This window comes from Pantherophis guttatus, chromosome 4 (genome assembly GCF_059756535.1).
Source record: "Pantherophis guttatus breed Tessera chromosome 4, ASM5975653v1, whole genome shotgun sequence".
Classification (NCBI taxonomy): domain Eukaryota; kingdom Metazoa; phylum Chordata; class Lepidosauria; order Squamata; family Colubridae; genus Pantherophis; species Pantherophis guttatus.
This window is the reverse complement of record NC_142066.1, coordinates 94,618,039-94,626,318: the sequence shown is the minus strand read 5'-3', so window position 1 is coordinate 94,626,318 and position 8,280 is coordinate 94,618,039.

Here is an 8,280-nt window from a genome sequence, read left to right as displayed (position 1 = left end):
TCAGGGGTCGGTCCTCTTGCCGCTTTTGTTCAACATTTATGTGAAGCCGCTGGGTGACATCATCCGTGGCTTTGGGGTGAAGTACCACCAGTACGCTGATGACACCCAGCTGTACATCTCCACCCCAGGCCATCCCAACGATGCTCTTGAAGTGATGTCTCAGTGCCTGGAGGCTGTGCGGATCTGGATGGGGAGGAACAGGCTCAAGCTCAACCTTTCCAAGACTGAGTGGCTGTGGTTCCCAGCATCCCGATATAGTCAGCTGACTCCATCGCTGACTATTGGGGGCGAGTCTTTGGCCCCCTCGGAGAGGGCGCGCAATCTGGGAGTCCTCCTGGATACGCAGCTGTCCTTGGAGGAACATCTGAGGGCTGTAGCCAGGGGGACCTTTTGTCAGGTTCGCCTGATTCGCCAATTGCGACCCTTTCTTGATCGGGATTCCATGTGCACAGTCACTCATGCCCTCGTCACCTCTCGCCTGGACTACTGAAACGCTTTCTACATGGGGCTTCCCTTGAAGAGCACCTGGAGGCTCCAACTGGTCCAGAATGCGGCCACGCGGGTAATTACGGGAGCTGCATGGCGCTCCCACATAACACCTCTCCTGTGCGAGCTGCACTGGCCCGCAGTGGTCTTCCGGGTGCGCTTCAAGGTGTTGGTTACCACCTTTAAAGCGCTCCATGGCATAGGACCTAGTTATCTTCAAGACCGCCTGCTGCTACCGACAACCTCCCATCGACCCGTGCGCTCCCACAGAGAGGGCCTCCTCGGGGTGCCATCACCAAACAATGTAGGCTGGTGACCCCCAGGGGGAGAGCCTTCCCTGTGGGGGCACCTACCCTATGGAACCAGCTGCCCCCTGAGATAAGGAGAATCCAAGACCTCGGTGCCTTCCGTCGTGCCCTTAAAACTTTCTTTTTTCATCAAGCCGGGCTGGCTTAACATATTTTTAAATTTTTAATTGGTTTGTCATTTTAAACTGTGGCCAAATTAATATATATTCTTTTAATTGTTCTTAATGTTTGTATTGTATGTTTTTATCTGGCTGTACACCGCTCTGAGTCCCTTGGGAGAAGGTGCGGTATATAAATTTGAAATAAAATGAAATAAAATAAAATAAATGTGTTATGGCTAATGCTTGTGGTATAGTTATTAAATTTAAAACTTCAATGACCAATTCTTCTTTTGCTAATCCCTTCCCTTTGCTATTCGCCAACCCTCTTTCTTTCCATATTTTTCCAAATGTGTGTGCTATTCCAAAAGCATACATAGAATCTGTGTATATATTGCCACCTTCCATTCCCAATTCCTTCAGAGCCATTTTTAATGCATATACTTCACAAGTTTGAGCAGACCACTAACTTGGTAATCTCTCAGATAGCACAGTCTTCCAGGATTCCCCTTCAACAATGGCATAAACACTTCTTCGCTCCCCCTTTATTACCCTGGAGCTCCCATCTATAAACAAAATCTTTAGTCCTCTTATCCGAGTTTCTTTCAGATCCTCTCTCACCTTGGTCTGATAGTCAATTACTTCTAGGCAATCATGTTCTATTTCTTGTGAATCCCTTTCCCGACTTAGAAACTGAGCTGGGTTTACATTAGCTTCAGTCACCATCACTAGGCTTGGATCTTCTAATAAAATGCTTTCATATTTCATTAGTCTAGAGTTTGTCATCCACCTTTGAGCTTCCTGGTTCAAAATATTCCTTACTTGATGTGGGTTACTTACTACAATTGCCCCTCCAAAACTAATCTTCCAGCTTTCTTGAACCAATAAGGCAGTGGCCGCGATGGCTTGTACACAGATTGGCCACCCTTTTATTACCGGATCCATTTGTTTTGATAAAAATGCTACGGGTTTCTTCAATCCACCCCATTTCTGAGCTAGGACACTTTTGGCTACACCATTCTCCACAGTGACAAAAAGATGAAATGTTTTTTCTAAATCTGGTAATGATAGAACGAGTGCTTTTTCTAATTTCTCTTTTAGTTCCTGGAATTTCTCTTTCTCTTCCTCTGACCTCTTAATTACCCATGGTTCGGAGTCTATCAGTTTTGAGTACAATGGTTTTGTTGTTTCTGCATAATTTACAATCCATTGTCTACATTACCCCACCAATCCCAAAAATTTTCTAAGGGCTTTTTTATCTTTAGGCAGCGGTTGTGTTATTATACCCTCTATTCTAGAGGAAGTGATTTTTCTGCTGCCTTTACCTATCAAATGCCCTAAATATTTCACTTCCCTTTCCACATACTTGAGTTTGTTTTTAGATACTCTCAGTCCTTGAGATGCTAGATAATTTAACAAGTCGTTAGTTCCTTTCTCTACATCTTGTTTCTTCTCTCCCGAGAGTAACAAATCATCCACATATTGTATCAGAGATAATTTTGGATCTTTTTCAAATTTTTCCAGAATTTGTTCTAGGATTTGATCAAATAAATTGGGACTTTCAGTATACCCTTGGGGCAATACTGTCCATCTGAATTGACTTTTTCTTTCTGTATCTGGATCTTCCCATTCGAATGCAAACACATCCCAGGATTCAGGATCGAGTGGACAAGCCCCCAAAGCATCCTTTAAATCAATTACACTAAATAATTGATGCTCTGGTGGGATTCTACTTAATAATGTGTACGGATTGGTGACTATGGGATGTCGGGATATAATTATTCTATTAATTTTTCTTAAATCCTCCACCAAGCGATAATTCCCATCAGGTTTTCAAACCGCTAAGATAGGAGAATTATATGGGCACATGGCTGGTTCCAACCGTCCGTCTTGTATTAATTCTTCTATCATTGGGTTTAACCCTCTTCTTCCTTCTAAACTAATCCCATATTGCTTCTGCCTTATGGGCTCGGTGTTTTTGAAAGTAATCTTCATAGGAGTTACTTGCAATCCTCCACAGTTTCCTTTTGTGGCCCAAATTATCGGAGTTATTTCTTCCTCATTCTGTTCAGTTAATATTAACATCTGTTCTTTAAGTATTTGTATTCCCCACTCCCAGTGTTGGAGCACGTCCCTCCCTAACAAATTTATTCCACCTGCTGGGATGTATAATGGTTGGATTTTAGTTTCATAGTTTTTCTATTTAAGAGTTAACTCTTCTATTTGAGGGACTTCAAAAGATTGTCTAGCTACCCCCGAAATTTTTATTGTATTGTTAATTAAACGGCAGCCTTGCGGTATATTTATCAGAGACGTCCTAGAGGCTCCAGTGTCTATTAGAAACACTAATTCCTGCTTTTCGGGTCCCACTTGTATGTTTATAAGGGCTCTTGGTGGAACCTTAATATCAAGGGCCCCTGACTCCCTTATTCTTCATCTTCATCCATTAGTCTATACACTTTCTCCCTTGTGCTGTTTAGAGAGTCCATTGACTGGGCTATATCTTGTCCGATTGGTCCATGACTGAGCAATAATTTGAATAAATACGCCTCCTCTTCCTGCTTGTCCCCAGTTCTTTGCTCAGTCTGATCCATGAAACCTGTCTTTCTTTTGCTCTTCATTTCTGGACTCTCTAAACCTTGCTAATTTCTCTAACCTTTCCCCTGCTGGCTAATTTTTCCTTTTTAGGATATTTTTAGACCGTTTAGGGCAAAACTGAGAAGCCGATTCTACCGCTGCTGAACTGCGGTCCTCGCACTTACGACCACCGGAACACTTTGAATTTCAAGCCTTTTTACTGTGAGTTGTCGGGCTGCACGGGGGGGGGGGCGTTTTGTCGGTCCTTGCACTGCGGGGATAGAGGGGAGGTCTTGGTCAGACGTAGCCCAGCTCTCCCACACTTCGTCCAAGCCGCCATTAACTGGGACTATTCCGTTACCCCTATAACTGTGGTGGAGCTGAGGGGAGCACTCAACGGAGCAGTTCGTCTGTTCCGGAGCTGATTACTGCCCTTATTATTATACCGAACTTGGCTGCTGAAGGTTGCAACATGGGATGTTCACTGATTATTTTTCTCTGCCACTACAGCCGCTTTCTCTATCGCCTCAATAGCAGCTGCCATTTTGAATTGCTCCACTGCTGACTCATAGCGGCGCCATTTTGTTGCCTGTGGGAGGGGGTGGCTCCCTCATCCCTTGAGGCTATTTCTTATCAAGGAATTACCGCATGACCACTATTCCTTTGGTGCATTTGTTTCTTGCTTCTGATGTTACAAGCAGTATCACCTTTTAATTAAACTTCATATTTTTTGTCTTCAGGCAGTATTCCAGAATGCATAATCGCAGCCACTCTAAAACGTGCTCTCAGTCCTCCTCTCAGCAGGAGGGAAGCTCCAAGGGCAAGCATTCCACTAAGAGACCAGCTTCCCAGCTTGCCTCCACTTCTTCTACAGCTGCAGAGAGGGATGCAAAGCGAAGGCACCTAGCCTTAGACAAGCAATTTGACAAGGCCAAAAGACAAAGAGGCCATTGTTCATCCTCCACCCACCATCATGCCCATTCATTCTGCTTCCCCTCAGGAACAGTCCATTTCTGTCCAACCACCTCAGGAGGTTTCTTCCTGGTCTCCCAACAGGTCTACCACTGCTATGGATGACCAGTCCATTGTCAGAGAGGTCTTTGTTCAGGGAGCTGATGTCACTCCACCTGTGCAAAATCAAGTTTCTTCTTCTCCATCTCCAGCCACTTTCACTCCCACCTCTGCAGGTCTCTGGCCTGAAGACAGACCTCCATCATCCATTCCTCGAGAGATGTGTGACCTTATTGCTCAGACCGTGGCCAGAAGCATTGATTCTGCCCTCACTCAGAGAGGTATCTTGGCTCCTTCATCGGCTCCAGCTCAGCCACACCGTTCTTCCAGGACATCTTCCCACCTGGACAGTGAGGTGTCTTCTGTCACCAGGTCTCCCTCCCATTCTCACCACAGTGAACAGTCCATCCTCGAGGAGGAGGAGACCACTGACTATGATCTCTCTGAGGAGGAGGAGTCATCAGGTCTCTTTAAACATGAACTATTCAAGACCTTGCTACACAAAGCCAGAGTCACCGCAAACATGGGCGTTTCCTCTTCCGGTTCCAAGACGGCTTTGGATCAACAGGATTCCAACACTCGCCTATTTTCAGAAGCAGTGACAGAGCAGGAAGTTGTTCCTTCACCCAAATTATTTCTTGACACAGTGCAACGCCAATGGGCCCAACCTGGCTCCATTTCCACCCGAAGCGGTTTAGACAAGAAGCTTTACTCCACTGAACAGGAATTCGAGGAACTGCTTAAGTTATCTTCGATTGATGCCCTGATGGCCAATCTCACCTCTTCCAGTCTCCTTCCATCGGATGCAGCTGAGGGTCTCCGTGCAGAGGATAAGTGGGAAGAAACTTCCACTCGCAAGACCCATCAAGCCACCGCTTGGGCTATCAAGTCGTCCACTGCAGCTTCCTTCTTTCACGTACATCACTCATTTGGCTTCACCAAATGCAAAGTAGAGTGTCCCCCAAGGACACACGGCTGCACCAAGACATCAGCAAGATCATTGCCGCCATGGAATACATGGCAGATGCCACCCTTAATTCTGCCAAGTTCGCATCTAGAGCCATGGCTTCCAACATAACATCTCGTCGTCTCCTTTGGCTCTGCCACTGGCAAGCAGACATGAAGACAAAGTGGCGCCTTGCAGCGGCCCCCTTCAAGGGTGGCAATCTTTTGGGTGAAGCCTTGGACCCCATATTGCTGAAAGGTAGGGACAAGAAAATATTCTCCCCTTTTCTTCCAGGTGCTCAGACAGACGCTCTGCCTTCCCTTACTGTAGGCAGACCGTTCGGCCAACGGACCCAGGTTTCCATTCTCCGGCCCCCTCCCGTTCATTCAACCCTACGGCCGACAGATTTCAGGACAGACAACAATTCAGGGACTGCAACTGTCAGGCCCAATCCAAGCGGCCCTTTCGGGGTTCCACCTTTCGCCCCTATCACAGAAAGTGAAACTCATAGCTCTCCGGACTGCATTGGTGGTCGTCTGGCCCTCTTTGCCCATAACTGGCGTTCCACGACCACCGATGCTTGGGCCATACAGACAGTTTCCCTAGGTGTCACCTTAGAATTTGTTTTCACACACCCCTCGACAATTTATCAGGAGTTCTACTTCTTCTGACCCAGCCAAAAGGTCTGCAATGGACGCCGAGATCCAACACCTCTTTTCAATTCGAGCCATTGAACCGGTTCCTCCAGAACATCGCAGAACTGGTTTTTATTCTATTCTATTCTTAGTTCAGGAAAAATCAGGGGGTAACAGGGCCATTTTGGACTTGAAGCGCCTGAACGTTCACATAAAATATAGGTGTTTCAAGATGCATTCCCTACATTCTATCCTGGCAGGCATTAGAATTGGAGACTATCTGGCATCCATAGACCTGCGGGAAGCCTATCTACATGTTCCCATTCGACCATCCCACAGACGGTTCCTCAGGTTTTGTTTCAGGGGGGCCCATTTCCAATACAGGGCTCTACCCTTTGGACTCTCCTCCATCCACCATATTTTTACTAAGCTTCTCGATGTGGTCTCAGCACATTTGCGGGCCTCACCCATCAGAGTTCAATGCTATCTCGATGATATTCTTATCCAGTCTTCATCATTTCAACAGGCTCATTTGGATCTTCAAGCCACCATCAATGCCCTTCATCTTCACGGGTTCACCATGAATTGGGAAAAGAGCCAGCTGTTACCGTCCACTGACCTGGTTTATCTGGGAGCGCACACAGACACAAAAGCGGGGCTTGTGTTCCTATCACAAGAACGCCAGGACAACATCAGGGCCACAGTGACACAGGTCAGATCACTCCACCAAGTTCCTCTTCTCCTTCTCTCCCAACTGCTCGGCCAAATGATTTCCTGCCTCTCAATCGTCCCTTGGGCAAGGGACGTCCCTCCACGTCCCTCCACTCCCGTCCACTCCAGTGGCTCCTCCTTCCCAGCCAGAAGGCAGGCATCAGCAATTCCACCTTCCGCATCAGGGTTCCTTGGAAGGTTGTCTCTTCTCTCAAATGGTGGACATCCACGGCCCTAAAAAAAGGGTCCTTCCTCGATCCACAGCGACTGATCCTGACAACGGACGCCAGCCTGTTCGGCTGGGGTGCACACTTCAATGGTCAGATCACCCAGGGTCGTTGGACGCCAGTGGACCTTCGACACGACATCAACTGGCTGGAACTACGAGCAGCCCATTTAACCCTACGGCACTTCCATCACCAACTCTTCTGTCAGCAGGTCCTACTCAGGACAGACAACGTCACCACCAAGGCCCATGTCAGCCGTCAGGGCAGGACACGGTCCAGGACCCTCATGACCAAGGCTGCAGAGCTGGAAGCATGGGCAGAGAGGCACCTTCTTTCCCTACAGGCGGAACATCTTGTGGGCTCCTTGAACCTTCAAGCAGACTGGCTGAGCAGGACAGCCATCGACCCAGCAGAGTGGCAATTACATCCCGATCTATTCCGTCAGCTGGTACTCCGCTTCAGCCAACCTCAAATGGATCTGTTTGCCACTCCGACCAATACCCAGGTGCCTCGATTTATCTCCAGGTACTGAAATCCGCAGGCGGAGGGAACCAATGCCCTCCGCTGTAAATGGCCGCCCGACCTTTTCTACACTTTTCCTCCAATTCCTCTCATTCCTCGGGTCATCCGGAAGATCCTGGAGGAGGAAGGAGACGTCATTCTCATCGCCCCATATTGGCCCCATCGCCCCTAGTTCGTGGATCTCAGGGAGCTTTCAAAGGTCGGGCCTTGGTGAATTCCCTCGGATCAGATATGTCTCATTCAAGGGGCAGTCCACCATCCAGAACCCCAGTGGTTACAACTAACCGCCTAGCTGTTGAACGGCAGATCCTGAAGGACGAACAGTTTTCTTCCGACGTGATTTCCACTATGCTTGCTTCCCGCAGAAAATCCACCATTCGGATTTATGATGCTACCTGGTCTTCTTTTTGTAGATGGTGTGCCTCCTCTAACACAGAACCAGCTCAAGCTTCTGTTCCACACATATTGGAATTCCTTCAGGCGGGTCTCAAGGGCGGCCTTGCAGTCAACACTCTGCGACAGCAGGTTTCAGCCTTGGCGACGATTATTCCCTGCCAGGAACACGGTTCATTGTCTCATCACCCACGTTTGTGGTTTTCTCAGAGGGGCGTCAAATCTCCAACCTCCCACAATCCAGATTCCCTTCCTGGGACTTCAGCCTCGTCCTGCAGGTAATTATGGATTCCCCCTTCGAACCCCTATCCTCCGTCTGCCTGAAGTTTCTCACCTTTAAAGCAGCCTTCCTTATTGCAGTTACGT